This window comes from Euphorbia lathyris, chromosome 4, assembly GCF_963576675.1.
Source record: "Euphorbia lathyris chromosome 4, ddEupLath1.1, whole genome shotgun sequence".
Classification (NCBI taxonomy): Eukaryota; Viridiplantae; Streptophyta; class Magnoliopsida; order Malpighiales; family Euphorbiaceae; genus Euphorbia; species Euphorbia lathyris.
The window spans coordinates 32,601,478-32,625,060 of record NC_088913.1 but is presented as its reverse complement, the minus strand read 5'-3'; the positions used below and the strand labels follow the sequence as shown (position 1 = coordinate 32,625,060).

Below are 23,583 nucleotides of genomic sequence, written 5' to 3'. Positions count from 1 at the left end.
GAAGGAATTGGGTCAAGGATGGTGATAGGAACACCCGTTTTTACCATCTCTCTACTATCATTAGGCGTAAAAAGAACAGAATCGGGGGTATAGAAGATGAAACTGGTAATTGGGTCTTTGACATGGACAAGATTAGAGATTGTGCTCTCGCTTTTTAATAAGACCTTATTTCTAAAGGATGATACCCTTAATTTGCAGGGAACCAACTTTGTTCGTATCTCTGATGTGGACTCGGATGTTATGAGTAGGGCCTTTCGCCCGGTTAGTCAAGAGGAGGTCCGCATTGCTGTTAAGCCCAAAATATACCTAAAATATCATCAATATTTACATCAGTTTTGCTATGAATTCGTGCTGATTATATCTATTTAGAGTACTTTTACGTCCGAATATGTTTCTTTCATGCAAGGTACTTAAATATTTGGTAAAATCCAAATAGGAACGAAAAGAGGTCAGAAACGAAGGAAAAACCCTACAAAAGGAGTCAAATACGACGAAAATCAAACGCACCGAAATGAAGACGAGGAACAAAGTCGGAGACAGGATAAACATCCCGTGTCGCGACCGAGATTTCCCATTCACGGTCACGACACGCGTCGCCCAGCTCTTCCTCCTTTGCGTTCTGAACACTTAAAACTGCTTCTCTATTCACGGCTGAGAATTTCCATTCTCGATAACTTCAGATTTTCAGGCAGCACAATTTACACATGTCCGATTTCAAAGATACGTATCCGTTCGATTGGATAGAAACGTCTCTTCGCAGCAGACACGTCCCTTAGACTCGACTCTTCAACAACCATAAATAGGAGTTGATTTCAGAGTTGTGAAAAAAAGATTTAGTACAGAATTTATGCAGGAATTCTGAGTAAAAAACGATTCAGAGTTAGAAGTTTAATTTTGTAAAAACAATCTGATGTACACACATTGTTTACCAACTAATTACAAACACAGTAACAATTAGATTTAGATTAAGATCAGTTAAATATTAGTTTACATTTTGGTAGTAGAAGTACCCGTCTCTATTCCGAAGATTCAGCGAGAAGATTAAGTAGAGGATTCGACCCACGAGCCTGACAAACTCTAACGAGGTTTGAGGAAAGGATTGACGATCCGGAACTCTCATGTCGTTTGAATGCTTCCATGCTTTTTATTCTCTGTAAACTTGTATTAAATTCATACTTCATCTAATAAAGTTCATGCAATTCAATAAATTTTTATGTAGCACTTCTGAGAATGATCGGAAGTGAGTTCTGGTGTTTTCATTAGTTAAATTCAAAATCATTACAAGGAAACTTTGTTGAACACTTAGGCAAATTCATTCTTCGAGAATTAATTTGGTTAATGTAGCAATCTATCCCGACCGTAGGAAGATTGTCTGCGGTTCAAAGCCTTTTAATTGAAGGAGTTTACGTTATTACATTTTCATAGTTTATACAAAGTTTAAAGTTGTTTTCTTTGCTTAATGTAAACAAATACAATTATTCTCTTATTTTAAACACTAAACGTTTCTGTTTTGTAATTCATATTCAAAACAGAATTGATTTCTAACATTCTACATATTCTAGCCTAATTCTTATTCTATCAATTTCAAAACCAATTTCAAATAACGATTATCTATTTCTATAAACCATAAGTCGTATTTAAATTGCACTTAAATAAGTTTTCGTTAAAAAACGTTCCCTGTGGGATCGATATTTTTATTACTACAAGCGAAACCGTACACTTGCGGAAATCGTTCAACAAGTTTTTGGCGCCGTTGCCGGGGAACGCCAAATTTTTTAACAAAAATTTAGATTTTTCGTGTTTTATTTCGAATCTAGGTTTATACATACTTATTTTAACCTTTGTACTTTATTAATTTTACTTTACTAACGTATTTATTTTTCAAATTCTGTTTTGAAGGTAGTTTCGGTTCGTGCAAAAATTTCAAGTTCATGCGCAGTTCTCGAAGTTCAGGCATTGCACCAAACCCAATTGACCCAGAAATTGAAAAGACCATTAAAAAGAAAAAGAGAGACAAGAAAAATAAAGAAAAACAAAATTCAGAATCACAGCCAGAAAATATGGCAACACTTATGGATTACGCTAAGCCAGGAGTAGCCGGTGTAACAAATAGCATAGTTAGACCCCAAATAAACGCACACCAATTTGAAATTAAGCCAGCTTTGCTTAATATGTTGCAAAATAATGTAACATTTTATGGGTTACTGTTAAGCCCAAAATATACCTAAAATATCATCAATATTTACATCAGTTTTACTACGAATTTGTGTTGTTTACATCTATTTAGAGTACTTTTACGTTCGAATATGTTTCTTTTATGTAAGGTACCTAAATATTTGGTAAAATCCAAATAGGAACGAAAAGAGGTAAACGAAGGAAAGCCCCTACAAAAGGAGTCAAAGACGACGAGAATCAAACGCACCGAAATGCGGACGAGGACGAAGTCAGAGACAGAGAAAAACACGCCGTGTCGCGACTGAGAATCCTCCATTCTCGGTCGCGACACGCGTCGCCCAACTCTCCCTCCCTTTCATTTCGAAGGCTGAAAATCTGTTTCCCCATTCTCGGTAAGTTCAGATTTTCAGGCAGCCTAATTTGCACATGTTCGTTTTCAAAGAAACGCGTCCGTTCGATTGGATAAGAACGTCTCTTCGCAGCAAACACGTCCCTTAAACCCGACTCTTCAACATCTATAAATAAAGAGTTGATTTCAGAGTTGAAATATAATTTTTTTAGAGTTAAGATTTAGTACAGAATTGATGCAGAAATTCTGAGTCAAGCAATTCAGAGTTAGAAGTTCGATTTTGTAAAAAGCAATATGATGTACACACATTGTTTATCAAATAATTATAAACACAGTAGCATTTAGATTTAGATTAAGATCTGTTTGTATTAGTTTACATTTTGGTATTAGACGACCCATCTCTATTCCGAAGATTCAGCGAGAAGATTAAGTAGAGGATTCGACCCAAGAGCCTGACAAACTCTAAATGGGGTTCGAGGAAAGGATTGACAACCCGTTCACTTGAAAGTCGACGAAAGCTTCCATGCTTTTTGTTCTCTGCAAACTTGTATCAAATTCATACTTCATCTAATAAAGTTCATATAATTCAATATATTTTTATGTAGCACTTCTGAGAAAGATTGGAAGTGAGTTCTGGTGTTTTCATTAAAACATAGTTAAATTCAAAATCATTACAAGGAAACTTTGTTGAACACTTAGGCAAATTCATTCTTCGAGAATTAATTTGGTTAAGGTAGCAATCTAACCCGACCATAGGAGGATTATCTGCGGTTCAAAACCTTTTAATTGAAGGAGTTTACGTTATTACATTCTTATAATTTATATAAAGTTTAAAGTTGTTTTCTTTGCTTAATGCAAACGAATACATTTATTCTATTTTTCTAAGCACTAAACGTTTCTGTTTTAAAATTCATTCTCAAAACAGAATTGATTTCTAATATTCTACATATTCTAATCTAATTCTTATTCTATCAATTTTAAAACCAATTTCAAATAACGACTATCTATTTCTATAAACCTTAAATCGTATTTAAACTACATTTAAATAAGTTTTTGTTGAAAAACGTTCCCTGTGGGATCGATATCTTTTTGTTACTACAAGTGAAACCGTGCACTTGCGGAAATCGCTCAACAAGTTTTTGGCGCCGTTGCCGGGGAACGCCAAATTTTTTAACAAAAATTTAGATTTTTCGTGTTTTATTTCGAATCTAGGTTTATACATACTTATTTTAACTTTTGCAATTTATTAATTTTAATTTACTAACATATTTATTTTTCAAATTCTGTTTTGAAGGTAGTTTCGGTTCGTGCAAGATTTCAAGTTCATGCGCAGTTCTCGAAGTTCAGGCATTGCACCAGACCCTATAGACCCAGAAATTGAAAAAACCATTAAAAAGAATAAGAAAAAAACAAAAACAAAAACAAAACTCCATTAAAAACAAATACCGAGCCAGATATTATGGCAGACCCACCAACACTTATGGATTACGCTAGGCCAGGGGTGGCCGGTGTAACCAATAGTATCGTTAGACCCAGAATCACCGCAAACGAATTTGAAATTAAGCCAGCATTGCTTAATATGTTGTAAAATAATGTAACATTTTACGGGTTACCTAACGAAAATCCTAACACCCATTTGACAAATTTCCTTGAAATTTGTGACACTTTTAAATACCAGATGTGACTGCCGAAGCAATCAAACTTCGCCTTTTTCCTTTCACTTTGAAGGATAGAGCTAAAGAGTGGTTAACTTCGATGCCAGGCGCAACATTTGCAACTTGGGAACAATTAGCCCAAGCATTTTTATCAAAATATTTTCCTTGAGCAAAAACCGCAAGAGTCATAAAAGAGTTAACATCTTTTTCTCAGAATGATAATGAAACTCTTTATGAAACTTGAGAACGTTTTAAAGAACTTCAACGTTTATGCCCACACCACCAATTGCCCGCTGAACTTTTAATGCAAACATTTTATATTGGATTAAATCCTACAACTAGAGGTTCATTAGATGCTATGTCGGGAGGGTTATTTATGAAGAAGACATCCGCCCAAGCAAGAGAACTTTTAGAAGAAATGGCAATCAACAGCAGTATGTGGCCCGCGGAACGTGGACATATACCAGTGGCGAAACCATCATCCTCAAACACATCATCAGTTAAAGGTATAGTGAATCTTGATCCAGTCGCGATGTTACAAGACCAATTTTATGCCTTATCGCACAAAATTGATAGGTTTATGGCACCGTGCGATGCCAACGGGAATCCAATCCAAACGGATGTGGATTATGAAGGCATGAGCGAGATCGAACAGGTAAATTTTGTCCAAGGGCAAAACCAAACTAATAATCCTTATTCTAATACCTATAATCCTAGATGGAGGAATCATCCTAACTTTAATTGGAGAGATAATAATAATAATGCAAATGCTAATCAAAATCGTACCAATAATTATCAAAATCAGTCAAGAGATACGATTAGCACTTTATCTTCTAAAATCGACAAATTTATAGATGCTATCGGTGGAAAAATAAGTAATCACGATGATGGTTTTAAACGGATCGAAAATAAATTCGATCAGCTTATTAAAAACCACTCATCTAGCATCCATAATTTGGATGTTCAAATTGGCCAAATTGCTAAATCAATTCCATCCCGAAAAGAGGGAAGTCTTCCTAGCCATACGGAAGAAAATCTGAAAGAGCATGTAAAGGCTATCACTCTTCGTTCAGGGTTACTTAGGTCCGGAAATGCCCGGAGATTCGACTTTACCAAGAACTGATTTACCAAAATCCAAAGAAGATACATCAAACACAAAAAGTTCACCAATTGACTCAAGTACAAAAACTTTTGTACTCAAACCACCTTTTCCACACAAAGTCCGAAATAAATACTATGACAAACAACTTTTAACATTTCTAGATAAACTTAAAAATTTGCACATTAATTTAACGTTTATGGATGCAATTACGCAAATTCCTAACTATGGTAAGTTCTTAAAGGATTTAATTTCAAAGAAAATTAGTTGGGAAGGAATTTCATCTATTTCGCTAACTGAGGACTATAGTTCAATAGTGTCAAGTATGTTGCCCACTAAACTCAAAGATCCCGGATGTTTTACCATTCCGTGTAAATTGGGAGATATTGAATTCCCAAGTTGTCTTTGTGATTTAGGAGCGAGTATAAACTTAATGCCGTTGTCTATTTTTAATAGGTTAGGTTTAGAAGAAGATATCAAACGTACCAATATGGTTTTGCAATTAGCGGATCAAACCACTAAAAGACGATATGGTATAATTGAAGACGTTTTAGTTAAAGTTGACAAATTTATTTTTCCTACCGATTTCGTTATATTAGATTTTGCATATGACGTTAATTGTCCACTAATATTTGGTAGACCGTTTATGAACACGGGACGTGCTCTAGTTGATGTGTCGGAAGGGAAAGTAGTTTTAAGGATAGGAGAAGATAAGATCGAGTTTAATATGAACAAAGCGATGAAATATCCTATGGAGGAATTCGCTTGTATGAAACTTGACTTAGTTGAAGAATGTGTCAATGACATTATTCAAAAAGAAGAAATAATAGAACCTATAATGGGAGAAGAATTAGAAGATAAGGACCCAGTGTCACACCCGACCCTAAACGGCATCGGGTATGAACGAAAAATAGGATAATGAACATCTAACAGCCTGAAAGCCGAACTTATTTTCTAATAGCTAAAAATTTCATAAAGACTACCTAAAATTTTATTAATTATTTGGTTTGAACTCGATAATTCTATCGAGCTTCCTACGTATCCCGAACGTCTTTAATCTTTAAATCGGGAATCAAAGCCACGTAGTTCTACCAGTTTTTGGATAGTTCGATTAACTTATCGACTCGTTGATTGACACGCTGATGATTTAATTATATAATTCACTTTATTACTATATAATCATATATATTTATATATATCATTTTATCAAAATGAGTCAAATCGAATAAACGTTTTATCAAACCAACGTTTTACCAAACCAATTCATAACTAAACAAACGTTTTATCAAAATCAACTCGTAATCAATTAAACGTAAAACCCTTATATCAAAATCAACTCATATCCGAAAACATAAAACCTTATATCAACTCATGATCGAAAACATAAAACCTTATATCCATTCTAGAGTTTCTCCCCTTAAGTATCAATCCATAAACCTCATAAATCACATATGATCGAGACGTCTCTTTAACCTTACCTAATCCCGTATTGATCTTACCCAACACTTCGTTGTCAATACCCGACTAGGTCTTTACACTGTGTACACATGCCATGTTCCTCACTGAACATGGTCTTCAAATATTAAAACCAACCGTCCGGATTACTCTAGATGGATATATAGAACTCATAAGATCATGATGTCCTCAAATCTGTTTCCAAAATCAAATTTCCAAATAATTCCATAACTACAAAACCAAATCATTTGCCTTCGCAAACAATCACAATTATTCAAAATAGTTTATAAACAAAATACCAAAATCCTTTAAAATTAAATATTCTTTTAATATAAATAAAATTATTAAAAACTCGTATAGAATAACCGATTCATAATTTAATTCAACTTCAAGAGTTAAATAGCTCAAAATATTATATCATTTAAAAGTAAATATTCTTATCGGACTAATTCCGGTCACCGAAACAAAAATTGTAAACCGAATTACTATTAGACTCGTTAAACCACGTTAAACCATTAAGAGTATATCCATCCTAACTTTATATTAAAATTTATCCTACTAATTTTATATTCAAATGATTAGACTCTATTTCACAAATATCGGTATTAATCCTTCTAATTTATAACTCATTTTACCTCCACAATTTAAAGTCACTTAAATAATAACCGAACAACTTAAAACTAAAATTTACACCAAGCACTTTTATCCGACTATTCTCGTTTTTCACCGAAATTGTGACGTGTAAACTAAACTGATATCGTTAACTACAACCGAAGGTTCAGTTAGACTCATGACACTACTAGGACTCTTCTTAATACTAGTTTATTTTCAATTATCAATATATATAAAATTGAGACTAACAATTTAGTGTCTAACTAGAACTTTATTAAAAGAAAATAATATTAAATATTATCTTTTGTAGACTGTTAAGAAAGACGGTCTAATGCATCAAGCGTTAGAACTCTTGTCTGTCCACATGAAACCATTTGCTCTAATTCAAGGTCGTTAAATTTTTGCTTAATTGAAGATTCAATCCGAATAAAATTGGACCTATTTTATCTTGAATTTGTATCTTGAAATTGTTAAATAATGAAAGTTTCCTATATTAAAAAACAAAGTAAACTTTCTCCCTTTTGATTTCATTCCTTTACAATCATAGAAAATAAAACAATAATTTGAAAAATATTAAGACACAAAACTAATGTTAATGCAAATTGTTTTCTCAAAAAGTAAAACAACTATTTCAAATCATTATATTAAAAAAAATGAATTGGTACAAATAAAGTTGAAATATGAGCTTTGAATATTGTTGTGTAAAAAGAGGATAAAAGAATTCACTTTTTTTTTTTAAAAGAGAAAAACGATTTCTCCTGGGATTACCCTCCCCAAAAAAGATTTCATTCCCCATCCCTATTCAATTATATAGTTGACATGAATAAGAAAAGATTAGACATGTGGATGTATATGTAATATAATTTAGACAAGTGTTCTTTACTATTTTAAAATAAGGATATGTAATAGGACACTTATCCTACATGCTTCTTATTATCATAACTTATTATTACTATTACTATTATTTTTATTTTTATAAAAAACCGAAAATTAATATTGTTATTGGAAAAATATTGGTTTTGATCCTCTTGATTTATAATTTCTCTTAAAATTTATCCAAATTTTTTAATTTATACATAAACACATTAAATTGAACCCAATAATATAGTTAAAATAATAATTAATTAATACTCCAAAATATATATCGAATAAGTTTAGACACGGACGTTACACCCAGAGCCTTTGATTCGAGAAGATGGACCAGTTCCGCCTTCGACTGTAATACCCCCTAAATTAGAACTTAAAGAGTTATCAGACCATTTGAGGTAGGCTTTCTTAGGCGAAGGCGATTCTCTACCTATAATTATCTCTAACAAATTAACAAATGTTCAAGAAGAAAAATTGAAAGAAGTTGTTAGAAATAGGATATGAAGTATGGGATGGCAGATTTCAGACTTGAAAGGAATTAATCCTAGTATTGTAATGCACAAAATTCACTTAGAAGAAGATAAGCCACCTAAAGCGGATAGGCAAAGTCGCTTAAATCCGAACATGAAAGAAGTAGTAAAAAATGGGATTACTAAACTTTTAGACAATGGAATCATTTATCCTATCTCGGATAGTGAATGGGTTAGCCCAATCCATTGTGTACCGAAAAATGGAGGCATAACTGTTGTAAGGAATGACGAAGGTGAATTAATACCTACGCGAACCACCATCGGTTGGAGGGTTTGTATAGATTATAGGAACCTAAACAAAGCGACCAGGAAAGATCATTTTCCTCTACCTTTCATTGATCAAATGATTGAAAAGATAGCCAATCATGCTTTCTATTGTTTTCTAGATGGTTACTCCAGATTCTTTCAAATTTATATTTACCCGGATGACCAAGATAAAACAACATTCACATGTCCTTGTGGAACATTTGCATATAGGAGAATGCCCTTTGGTCTATGTAATGCACCAGTAACATTTCAACGTTGTATGACTGCAATTTTTAATGATTTCATTGAAGATATCATGGAAGTTTTTATGGATGATTTTTCAGTTTACGGAGATTCTTTCGATGCATGTTTAGGAAATTTAGATAAAGTTTTGTCTAGATGTGAAGAGAAGAATTTAGTGTTAAACTGGGAAAAATGTCATTTCATGGTTGACGAAGGAATTGTTGAAACACCTTTCCACAAGATTTTGATTTGACAAAATCATCCATGATTAAGAAAAAATTAAAGTTAAGTGCTTTATTTTAATTGTACTAATCCGTTTGTTCAATGTTGAGTATAAATATAAATAAAGATAAATATGAAAAGCAAGACAGGACGAAGTCAGCATGAGATGAACAAATCAAGCTGAGTGGAATCAAACTTAGCATCAAAAGACAAAGACATAAACGCCCAACAAAGAAAAGCGAAATAAAGCTCAGCATAAGAAGCCGCAACAACAACTATCTTACGAAGCTGAGCTGACCAAAAATATACTCAGCTTAGAAATTGTCGAAGACAAAGTCTTACGCAGTAGAAGCTGAGAGATCCCTCAGGACATCATGAAAGAGTCGTTCGCTAAAAGACAAGGAATACCGCCCCTTTGTACCAATAATTGAATCCTTGGAAATACGCAGAAGACACATTCCGAGATGTATGGGTAAATGGATTATTGGTAAAGACAAGCCTGACGCAAGAAGACAAGCCTGACATCTGAAGGAAAACAGAGGAAGGGAATGGCCGGAACAGTCTGAAGCTGACCAGAATCTGTCCCCTAAAAGAGCCGTTTTAACATTAACGGCTAAATCATTTCAAAGTGATCCAACACAGATTTTCCCCTATATAAGGACAGTCAAACCTCTTGGATCATTGCCGATTCACAAAAAGAAAAGTACAAGAGAGAAAAGATACAAAAGCACTTAGATACAAAAAGAGATCTTACACCAATCTTCTATTCCTTGTGTAAATGCTAGAGTGATTACTTGTAATCTTCTAAAGTGTTCTTTATTTGAAAAGGAACAAGTGTTTATCAATTGTAACATTGAGAGTGTTGTGCTGAGTGTTTGGTTGTAAACATTCAGTGGTAGAGAAATCTAGGTGCTGGGTTGTAGCACTTAGTAGGAGTTGAGTAGACGAATAGAGGAATGTACTCTTGCATATTCAACTGCCTTGTAATCGGTTTGTGCTCTACCTTTAAAGAGCTCAGTATTGGATTCAAAAAGCCCGGAGGACTCTGGGGACTGGACGTAGGCAGAGAGACCGAACCAGGATAAGTGATACTGAGTAATCTCTAAACTCTCTCTCAATATATATATATATATATATATATATATATATATATATATATATATATATTGCAGGTGTTGTTTGACATATTTACTCAGCATATAAATTGCCTAAACTGACCCTGAGTAAATTAAGGTGCTGAGTTAGAAGTTGACCCCTTAAAGCGTCAATTCTTAACTCACAAGCTTGATAGCCTTAGTCAATATCTGACTAGAGCTGTTTCGCACTAAGCTCGCCCAAGCTGACCAAAAGTTGAGTTAACCAATTCATTTAAAACATATAAGTCAGCATAAATAATTATCAAAAAGTTATATTAGCTCCTAACCCCCCCTTGGAACTAATTACACGGGGCCAACAAGTGGTATCAGAGCCAAAGCTCACTACTCAAAGATCTAACAATCTTGAGCTGATCCCGAAAAATGGGTGAGAATAGCACTCGTTTCCTTCCAGGAAACCAAACAACACAGATACTCCCTGAGGGATTATCAATCACTAGACCTCCTTTATTCTTTGGGTCTAATTATACATTCTGGAAGAATAGAATGAAGAACTTTATTCAAGCCACAAACATGAGTGCATGGCTTGCAATTGTTCAAGGTCCACATGTGCCATACAAAACTGTTGACAATGAGAAAGTTGTTAAGAGTGAGGCTGAGTGGACAGAGGATGATCTTAAGAAATTACAAAATAACGCTTCGGCTATAAATATGCTTCACTGTGCGTTAGATGCTGCAGAATACAATAAGATTTCAGGTTGTGAATCAGCACAGGAGATTTGGAAAAAGCTTGAAGTGACCTATGAAGGCACTAGTAAAGTTAAGGAGTCCAAAGTCAATCAGCATATGAGACTCTACGAGCTGTTCGAGATGAACGAGAACGAAGACATCTCTGAAATGAACTCAAGATTCACAAATATTATAAATGAGCTTAAAAGGCTTGGAAAGAACTTCACTGAAGAAGAACAAGTGAAAAAGATCTTGAGAAGCTTACCTAAGAGTTGGCAAGCAAAGAAAACAGCTGTAGAAGAAGCTCAGGACTTGACTACTTACAAATATGATGAGCTGATCGGATCCCTGCTGACCCACGAGATCTCTATGAAAAATTTTGAGGCAAAAGAAAAATCTGAAGATAAGAAACAGAAATCTCTGGTGATGAAAGCTGACTCCACAGAAGCTGAATCAACTGATGATGAGGAAATGGCTATGTTCACTAGAAAGATGAAGAAGCTGTTCAGAAGAAATGACAGGAACAACAAAAGGCCATACAAAAGAGGTGATAGGTATAAAGCTGAGCCAAGTGACAACAGATATAAGAAAGATAGCCCCAAGTCTGTCACTTGCTTCGAGTGTCACCAAACTGGGCATATCAAGTCAAGTTGTCCTAATTTAAAGAAAGAAAAGAAAGGAAGCAAAAAGGCAATGGTGGCAACATGGAGTGATAGTGATGAGTCAACCTCATCAGAAGCTGATCAAAATGAAACTGCCAATATATGTTTCATGGCAGATGATGGAGCTGACCAATCTCAATATGAGCAAGCTGACCTCTCTGATGAAACTGACCAGGAGGAACACAACAATGAGGTAACATCCCTACTTTTGCTCAGAAACGAAATGGTAAATGCCTTGAGTGATTTATATACACTAACTAAAAAGTGCAACAAGAAAATCAAATCACTCAGCAGGCGGTGTGACGAGATTGAAGAGGTCAAACTGAGTGACCTCCGATATCTTCTCCAGGACAACTCAGATTTACATACCAACATGCAAATAATGCATAAGCTTGTCACGGAGGTTCAATCTGAGTCAAAGAGACTTAGAAAGGACGTTACAACCCTACAAAGTCAAGTAAAAGGCTCAAATAAACATAAATCCCATGCTGAGTACTCAAGTACTAGTCAGCATAAACAGTTCACCCAGTGTGAATGTTGCGGAAAAAGGGGACACACAAAAGATGAGTGTTGGTTCAACAAGCGGATTGTCCAATGTGACTTCTGCGGAAGAAAATGACATACCACTAAGGTATGTTGGCATGCTCAACATAACAATGCTGACCACACTCAGCATCACCCTCAAAGGGTAGTTTATTGTGACTTCTGTGGTAAACATGGCCACACTAGAAAAGTATGTCGTCACAAACTAAAATATGATTTTGCACCTGTTTATACTAACAAGAAAGGACCCAAAAAGAATTGGGTACCTAAAGATGAATAGTTTAAAATGCATGTCAGCTTGACATGCGTGGAGAAGTCAAAACTTTGGTACATAGACAGCGCATGCTCAAGACACATGACAGGTGATGAAACACAATTCATCACACTAGAGCTTAAACGAGGAGGAAGTGTAAGCTTCAGAGACAATAAGAAGGGTAAGATAGTCGGCTCAGGTACTATCGGAGGTAACCCAACTATTGAGTCTGTCTCCTTAGTCAAAGGTCTTAAATACAATCTACTGAGTGTAGCTCAGCTGTGCAAAAGTGGTAGAAAGGTTGTATTTGATAATACCAAGTGTCAAATACTCGAGGCAAATACTAATGAATTAATTTTAACTGCCCCTCGGGTAGAAAATGTGTACATGCTAAACTTAGAAAAACAATTTTCCAAATACATATGCTTAGTGTCCAAAGAGGATAACTCCTGGCTATGGCATAGAAGACTTGGGCATGTCAGCATGGACCTTCTCGCCAAATTAGCTAGAAAGCAATTAGTTGAAGGATTACCCAAATTAAAATTTGAAAAAGATCAACTGTGTAAAGCTTGTCAGCAAGGCAAACAAACTAAAAAGCCATTTCATGGTAAAAATATTGTCTCAACCAAGAGACCATTGTAATTACTACACTTGGATCTTTTCGGACCTATCCAGCCACTCAGCTTGGGAGGTAAGAAATTTTTCTTAGTCATTGTAGATGATTTCTCTCGGTACACTTGGATCATCTTGCTGAGTAGCAAGGATGAAACATTTGAGATGTTCACCACATTAATTAAAAAGCTTGAAATTGACAAAGACCTAAAAGTAGCTCATATTAGAAGTGACAATGGTGGAGAATTCAAAAACCAACAGTTTGACGAATTCTATGAAACCTGTGGTATTGACCACAATTTCTCTGCTCCTCGAACACCTCAACAGAATGGGGTTGTTGAAAGGAAGAACAGAACTATTGTCGAAATTGCTAGAACCATGCTGAGTGAAAATAGGCTTCCAAAGTACTTCTGGGGTGAAGCTGTCCACACAGCATGCTATATACTGAATAGGGCTCTAGTAAGACCTATACTTAAAAAAACCCCATATGAACTTTGTAAAGGACGAAAGCCCAACATTGGGTACTTTCATGCTTTTGGGTGTAAATGCTTTATACTCAATACAAAGGACAATCTTGCAAAATTTGATGCTAAAGCTGACGAAGCGATCTTCTTAGGGTACTCAACAAACAGTAAAGCATATAGAGTCTATAATAAGCGAACTCAGGTTGTAGAAGAGTTTGTTCATGTTGAGTTCGATGAAGCTGACCCTGCAGGAAAGACAACTCAGCTCACTGAAGATGAACCAAGCTCAGCTTCCGCTGATCAAAATGGAGCCTCTGAATCATCAATATAAGGGCTGACCAAAGGTAAGCAAGAAGTTGAAATAACATTTGCTGACCAATCTACTCCTATAGAGATTGTAGAAACACCTATTCCAAATGACTCAACATTGCCCAAAGAAATAAAAATCCCAAGAGGACATTCAGAAAAGTCCATTCTTGATGCTGCTGACAACAAGCTGATGACCAGAGATCAGCTTAGGAAATACCTCAGCAATGTTGCATTCGTCTCAATACATGAACCAAAGAACTTTGCTGATGCTGAGCACGATGAATATTGGATCAATTGTTGGGGTTTAGTGTCCTATAGACAATTGTTCTAGGATACAAACTTAATGTAAATGAATTGTTCTTTATATCATTTGTTTTAATGAGATATATGTTTTATAACTATATAAAGGCAATCCCTTTTAAGCACTAAATAAAGTCTAATAAAAGGAAATCCGTAAGTTTGTTTAAAGTGATTATAAAGTGTTCATACAAGCATGAAGTGAGACAAAACTTTATAATAAACTAATAAACTTAAAACCACCCCAAGTCAAGTGATATGTTTAGGATTGATATATCACTGTTAAGACTTGTGTGTAACAATGTCTTCTGTCCGACAGAAAGCTGATCTCACAAGCTTCATATATATATAGATATCTGGACATGAAACGTCGTTCATTAGGATTGGGGATCCGATTTGGGATAACATGATGGGTAGATTCATCCTTGTCACCTGTTCATCTCATTGGTATTAATAGGTATAACTAATCCTCAGACTCAAAGGAATGTCAATTGGTCATCCTGAATTACTGAATGTGAGACTTTGATCCTGTTGTCCCACGATCCTTAACAGAGATGACTCTGGGGTGTGAACGGCAAAGGTTGGGTGTCACAGGAGGTAATGTCAGGGTAGTTATACATTGGATTGAGCATTTATCACTCCCGATTAATGGGAGATACATCCAAGGATCGCTTGTGGAAGACTCGACTCTAAATCCTTGCAAGGTGATAGCTTAAGAGTAAGAAATACAGATTTCACTTAACCTATCTATTTTGAGTTGACTCGGCCTATACAAGTAAAACGAACGTCTCGCTATATGTGACTTGACATCACCCATAGTCATAAGATTCAGTTCAAGGATGTAGTTGATAAAGGATCGAATTATACTGTAACTAATACGGAAGGGTTAACGACATAATCAACCTGTCTTCTTAACGGACTCTGGGGGGATGATTACAGACTTGCCAATAACATACTCAGTACATCATTCCGTTATGCAAAGATTAAATATAATTCTTGAAGAAATTAATTTAATAGTTGCATACGGCCAGAAGTAGTAAGAACCTAATGGATCACACATAAGACTTGGAACCAAAAGAGAGATGGATGTCATTAATAGATGGAAGCCCAATTGAGCCCAGTAAGGCCCATTTAATTAGAGGGGGGCCGAAATTTATATGTAATAATAAGGAATTATTTTAATTCCATTAATCCTAATTTGATTAGGAATATGAATTAAATTAATTAGGAGATAATTAAGTTAGGAGTTTTAATTAGATTAATATACTCCTATTATTATCCAATTAGGTTATTTATTATTATCCTAGATATATTAGATGTATTATTAGATAATAATTGGGAATTCTATTCCGAATTGAATTCCTATTAAGTAACCTATTCCTATCTAACTAGGGTTTAGATACAAGCGATTATATATACCCCCTCTATACATGAATTTCGACTAAGCCATAGACCACTCCCCTTTGTGATTTTCGAAATTTGCAAGTAAGAGAGAGAAAGAGAATTCGACTCCCCTAGTTCGTGGACAAGAATTCATACGGCTTCCATCGATCGATTAATTTCATCTATCTCCTTTTTCTTTGATCTTGTGTTGGTTAATTAGAGGCAATCTATTTTGGTTGCATCTCATACGGTTGATTCTTACTTAACCTCACCGTGTTTTGCTTCGTGCTTGGGAACTCGGAGAAGAGTTGTGGGCGCTTCTTTAACAACGATAGATTGTTCTTCAAAAGGTATTTCTTCTTATCCCTCTTTATATGAAATAACGATTAACGGATCCTATGGTTAAAAGGAAGTAGGCTAAAATTTTATATTTCCGCTGCTATATCTTAGCCTAATTTTCCTTCAGTGGTATCAGAGCCATCGTTAAATCCGTTATTTCATATATGAAAATTTAGAAGTTTTTCAATAGGATTGAATAAATATTTATGGTTAGGATTAATTAACAAATTGGTTGATTAATTAATTTTAAAGATAAATAAATTTTAGTTAATTGTTAATTAAAATAGACTATGCGTATGTTCCTAATTATTTCGGTTGATAATCATTATAACAAAATCTATTAGTTTTATAGTTAGGTTAATAAAATTAGTTTTATTAATTCTAAAAGATAAAACGGAAATCTATTGTAGTTTTTCCTATTTCTGAAAAACGTTTTTAAAACCGTTTTAAAATCTGATATATATATATATATATATATATATATATATATATATATGTGTTTTAATAAATAAATAAAAAATATATAAATACGACAGCGGCTCGGGTCACGCCTCACGGCGCGACCAGCCGTTGTCGCGCGGCTGCTGCCTCGCGGCAGCAACCGCGTGCGCAGCCGCGGGGCTGCTGCCAAACGGCAGCAGCCCAGTTTCGGGCCCCGGCCCGAATCCCACTTAATTTTAATTGTTAAAATCGGCTTGAATATAATTTGTATATATATATATATATGTTTCGGAAATTAATAGTTTTCTATTTTGATTATCGAATGAAAATTCGTTTAAAAGTTTGTTTTTACCAAGTTGTAAATCAAAGTGTTAAATGAATTGAAATCAAAATAATTGGGACATGCATAATCGACGTTTTATATGGTTATATTAATCTAAGAATTAATATAAAGATACAAAACGATTAGAAGTAAAATTGGATGAAAGTTAATTTGACGAGTTAATGTGATTAACCTAAATATTACATAAGCCGGTTATGTAATCAACCAATTAAATTTATTTAATTGAGTCTATGCATGTTTGGAGTTATGGACATATTTGGACCCTCTTTTAGTCTTTTGGTATTTTTGAAATAGGGCCTGCGCGTCCTGCCTTTCTACTATCTATTGTAATTTCTCCTCTCATCTGATTCCCTTCAATTCAATTGAAGTTTTCTTATAGTAGTATAGAAATTAATATGTAATTTCAAGGCGCCATGGAGAAGACGGAGGACCTAAAGAGAAATATGTAATAGTTAGTATTTCCTTAGGTTTGCCCTTTTATTCCGTCTCTGGCTCGACGGAATAATTTAGATGATATGTCCATAACGCCAATGTATGTGAATGTATGTGTCTGATGTATGCTAAAGCAAATCAAGACTAAGTTAGATTATGAGACCTAAATAAAATCCCTCGTTAAAAAGTTAAGTAAATAAGCAAGTTATTAAAATCGGTTGCCCCTCCCTAATATTATAATTCAGCCGGCAGTACTGGGGGCCTTTGGGTTGTTGAGCAAACTCAAGCTCAGGGTCTTATGGTAACACCTGAATTATCGAAAGTCATTCTTTCATGAATATGGGGTAATACTTAAATTAGATTATGATAATTGGATGAGCAAACTCATGTTGTCATAAACTAATGGGCAATATGGTTGGGATTAATGTGAATAGAATATTAGTTACTAATGTGGTTAGTAACCCAATAACCTAGGAGTCACATTCGAGATGTGATTGATTACATGAATCTACCTAACAAATGAGACTAGCTTGTTGAGCAAACTCAAGGCGAAATCTCAGGAGTTAGGATCCTAGCTCACTAAAGGATTTGTGAAATTCTTCGAATTAATATGGAGGGCTATTAATTTGGCAAAATAGTGGGAGCAATCTGAAATAAATTAAAAAGGCCTATAATTTTAGATTGTTATACTTTAAAGAAAATGAATGACATACGTTTACTCTTTCTCACTCTCAGGTTTTGTTTAAACACACTCTTAAAATCATGACTAAAACCAATCTGCAAAACATTCTTACCGATAACAAACTGAATGGTTCAAACTTCACCGACTGGTTTCGTAACCTCAAAATTGTTTTGAAGTTCGAGAAAATTGGGTATGTACTTGATACACCGATACCCCCTGTCCCTGAAGATGATGCTCCCATCGAGGAAATTGATGCTTATCAGAAGCACAAGGCTGATGACGATCATGCCGGATGCATCATACTTGCATCGATGACATCGGAATTACAAAGGCAACATGAGGAGATGAATGCCAATTCCATCATCATGCACCTAAAGGAATTGTTTGGGAAACAAACTAGGTGCGAACGCTACGAGATATCCAAGCTGTTATATCGTTGCAGGATGCAAGAGGGCACATCAGTCATGACACATTGTGTCAAGATGATTGGCTACATTACCAAACTTTCTAGTATTGGATTTGCGATGGATAACGAATTAAGTGTTGACTTAATTCTTCAATCCCTCCCAGAAAGTTATTCACAGTTCATTATGAACTATCAGATGAATGACTTGCAAACCTCTCTTGAAGAGCTTGCAAATATGCTCAAGTCAGTTGAGCCCAATATGAAGAAAGACAAGACCATACCGACTCTTGTAATTGAGGGATCAAAGAAGAGGAAAGGGAATTTTCCCAATCCTAAACATCCCAAGAAAGGTAAGAAAGCTGTGTCCAAGGGAAAGGAAGTGAAGAAGCCCAAAGGAGAATGCCACTTCTGTGGTAAAGACGGGCATTGGAAGAGAAACTGCAAGGAGTATCTAGCCACCCTCAAGAAGGGCAAAGGCGGTGCTTCTACATCTGGTATGTTTTATATTGAAATAAATACAGTTTCACTGTCTAAATCTTGGGTACTTGATACCGGATGTGGATCTCATATTTGTACAAATATGCAGGAGCTAAATCAGACTAAGGAACTAAAGAAAGGAAGCATAAACTTGCGAGTAGGAAATGGAGCAAGAGTTGCCGCCCTCGCAATTGGAGATTATGTTTTACCTTTGCCCTCTGGGCTTGTAATAGAATTAAGGAATTGTTTATACGTTCCTGAGATGTCTCGTAACATTATTTCTATTAGCCGTCTTGTTGACGACGGTTTTCATATTTCAATAAAAGACAAGAGTTGCAATTTTTATAAAGATTCGATCTTTTATTTTTCAGGAATTTCACAAAATGGGATTTATGTGTTAGATAACAAAATTCCTGCTTTTGCAATTGATACCAAAAGACATAAGCTAGATAATTCAACTTACTTGTGGCATTGTCGTTTAGGCCATATAAACAAGAGACGCATGCTAAAGCTACATTCAGATGGGCTTGTAGATCCAATCGATTCCGAATCATTGGAAACATGTGAATCATGTTTAAAAGGTAAAATGACAAAGACATCCTTTAGCAATAAAGGTGAGCGTGTATCAGACACTCTAGGACTCATTCATTCAGATGTATGTGGTCCTATGTCGGTCCAAGCAAGAGGAGGATTCAGATACTTCATAAGCTTCATAGATGACCATACTCGATATGGTTACATCTACTTGATGAGGCACAAATCAGAAGCTTTTGACAAGTTCAAATGCTTCAAGAATGAAGTGAAAATCAAATAGGAAAGAAAATAAAGACGCTTCGATCCGATCGAGGTGGCGATTATCTTTCAGATGATTTTCTGAATTATCTAACTGAATGTGGGATATGCTCACAATGGACACCTCCCTATACACCACAACACAATGGTGTATCCGAGAGGAGGAACCGTACCCTATTAGATATGGTACGATCCATGATGAGCATGGCCTTACTTCCAAAGACGTTCTGGGGCTATGCCTTAGAAACTACCCTCTTCACCCTGAACCGAGTACCAACTAAATCCGCTAGTTCCACACCATATGAATTGTTCGTTGGTAGGAAACCCGTGTTCTCGTTTATGAGAGTATGGGGTTGTTCAGCGTATGTCAAACGCATTGCGTCCGACAAACTAGATTCTAAATCTGATAAATGTTTCTTCATTGGATATCCCAGGGAAACCATAGGGTATTACTTCTATCATCCAGATGATCAGAAAGTAATAGTATCCAAGCACGCAACCTTCTTAGAGAAAGAGTTTCTCGAAGAAACACAAAAGGGAAGTGTGATTGAACTCGACGAAGTTCAAGAGGAAGAAACACCGACTGAAACAACAGAAGCGGTTGAGGTACCCGAAGTAGTCCCATTAGATGAGACTCTAGTGGCACCTATTCGTAGATCACGAAGAGTTCATGAACTCCTAGTTAGATATGGTTTTCTAGTGGGAGATGATAATGAGGTTCCCGTGTTAGACGACGAACCCGAAAACTACGAAGAGGCTCTTACTAGTCCAGATTCTAAAGCATGGCTTGAGGCCATGGATTCTGAAATGGATTCCATGTATACTAACCAAGTGTGGACTTTGGTTGATCCACCCGAAGGGATAATTCCCATTGGGTGCAGGCGGATCTTCAAAAAGAAGACAGACATGGATGGAAAGGTTAGCACCTACAAGGCTAGGTTGGTAGCGAAAGGATATCGTCAGAAACAAGGTGTTGATTATGACGAAACCTTCTCTCCTGTTGCTATGTCCAAATCAATCAGAATCATGCTTGCTATTGCCGCTCACTACGATTATGAGATTTGGCAAATGGATGTGAAAACAGCTTTCCTAAATGGAAACCTGCTTGAGGATGTATACATGATGCAGCCTGAAGGTTTCATATCGAAGGATGCAAATAAAGTTTGCAAACTTCAGAGATCCATTTATGGACTCAAGCAGGCATCTAGAAGCTGGAATAAGCATTTTGACGAAACCATAAAACAATTTGGTTTCGAACAAAATTGCGAAGAAGCTTGCATTTACAAAAAAGCAAGTGGGAGCTCTATAGCATTTCTCATACTATATGTGGACGATATACTGTTAATGGGAAATGACATTGCTCTATTACAGTCGGTAAAATTATGGTTATCCGGTAACTTCTCAATGAAAGACCTTGGTGAAGCAGCTTATATACTTGGTATAAAGATCTATAGAGATAGATCGAGAAGACTGCTTGGTCTTTCACAGGCTACATACATTGAAAAGGTGCTAAATCGGTTTAGCATGCTTGAATCGAAACGAGGTAACTTACCCATGCTACATGGAGTAAAGTTAAACAATCATCAATGTCCTAAAACTGATGATGACAAACGACGCATGGCTGTAGTCCCGTACGCCAGCGCGATCGGTTCGATTATGTATGCTATGCTATGCACTAGACCTGACGTAGCGTTCGCGTTATCTGTAACGAGTCGTTACCAAGGGAATCCGGGAGACGAGCATTGGATTGCCGTCAAGAACATTCTTAAGTACTTGAGAAGGACTAAAGATATGTTCCTAGTGTACGGAGAAGGAGATCTGAAAATTAAAGGATTTTCAAACGCTAGTCATCTCACAGATGAGAATGATTTTAAATCCCAATCAGGATACCTGTTTATCTTGAATGGGGGCGCGGTCAGTTGGAAGAGTTCCAAGCAGGGAAGCGTAGCTTTCTCTACGACCGAGTCAGAGTACATCGCTACTGCGGAAGCAGCAAAGGAAGCAGTTTGGATTAGAAAGTTCATTACAGAACTAGGTGTGGTGCCTGACATTGTCAATCCCATTACTCTGTACTGTGATAACAATGGAGCCATTGCGCAAGCAAAGGAACCACGGTCTCATAATGCATCCAAGCACTACCTAAAGCGATACCACATCATAAGAGAGATTGTGGCTAGAGGAGATGTGAGAATAGAAAGAGTACCTACAGAGGACAACGTTGCAGATCCGTTGACAAAGCCTTTAACCCAGAAAGTACATGATCGTCATTTAACTTCTACTGGGATAAGTTTTAGAAACAATTGGCTTTAGTCCAAGTGGGAGTATGTTGGGGTTTAGTGTCCTATAGACAATTGTTCTAGGATACAAACTTAATGTAAATGAATTGTTCTTTATATCATTTGTTTTAATGAGATATATGTTTTATAACTATATAAAGGCAATCCCTTTTAAGCACTAAATAAAGTCTAATAAAAGGAAATCCGTAAGTTTGTTTAAAGTGATTATGAAGTGTTCATACAAGCATGAAGTGAGACAAAACTTTATAATAAACTAATAAACTTAAAACCACCCCAAGTCAAGTGATATGTTTAGGATTGATATATCACTGTTAAGACTTGTGTGTAACAATGTCTTCTGTCCGACAGAAAGCTAATCTCACAAGCTTCATATATATAGATATCTGGACAGTTACATAGATCCGATGAAACGTTGTTGATTAGGATTGGGGATCCGATTTGGGATAACAGGATGGGTAGATTCATCCTTGTCACCTGTTCATCTCATTGGTATTAATAGGTATAACTAATCCTCAGACTCAAAGGAATGTTAATTGGTCATCCTGAATTACTGAATGTCAAACTTTGATCCTGCTGTCCCACGATCCTTAACAGAGATGACTCTGGGGTGTGAACGGCAAAGGTTGGGTGTCACAGGAGGTAATGTCAGGGTAGTTATACATTGGATTGAGCATTTATCACTCCCGATTAATGGGAGATACATCCAAGGATCGCTTGTGGAAGACTCGACTCTAAATCCTTGCAAGGTGATAGCTTAAGAGTAAGAAATACAGATTTCACTTAACCTATCTATTTTGAGTTGACTCGGCCTATACAAGTAAAACGAACGTCTCGCTATATGTGACTTGACATCACCCATAGTCATAAGATTCAGTTCAAGGATGTAGTTGATAAAGGATCGAATTATACTGTAACTAATACGGAAGGGTTAATGACATAATCAACCTGTCTTCTTAACGGACTCTGGGGGGATGATTACAGACTTGCCAATAACATACTCAGTACATCATTCCGTTATGCAAAGATTAAATATAATTCTTGAAGAAATTAATTTAATAGTTGCATACGGCCAGAAGTAGTAAGAACCTAATGGATCACACATAAGACTTGGAACCAAAAGAGAGATGGATGTCATTAATAGATGGAAGCCCAATTGAGCCCAGTAAGGCCCATTTAATTAGAGGGGGGCCGAAATTTATATGTAATAATAAGGAATTATTTTAATTCCATTAATCCTAATTTGATTAGGAATATGAATTAAATTAATTAGGAGATAATTAAGTTATGAGTTTTAATTAGATTAATATACTCCTATTATTATCCAATTAGGTTATTTATTATTATCCTAGATATATTAGATATATTATTAGATAATAATTGGGAATTCTATTCCGAATTGAATTCCTATTAAGTAACCTATTCCTATCTAACTAGGGTTTAGATACAAGCGATTATATATACCCCCTCTATACATGAATTTCGACTAAGCCATAGACCACTCCCCTTTGTGATTTTCGAAATTTGCAAGTAAGAGAGAAAGAGAATTCGACTCCCCTAGTTCGTGGACAAGAATTC

At 35.7% G+C, this 23,583-nt stretch overlaps 1 non-coding gene across 1 annotated transcript; it reads right to left on the bottom strand.

Moving 5' to 3' along the window:
- Positions 1–4,360: 4,360 nt before the first annotated feature.
- LOC136228159 (small nucleolar RNA R71) lies at positions 4,361–4,467 on the bottom strand. The gene has a single exon (XR_010688493.1). It is a non-coding gene; the product is annotated as a small nucleolar RNA R71 (small nucleolar RNA).
- Positions 4,468–23,583: the final 19,116 nt, after the last annotated feature.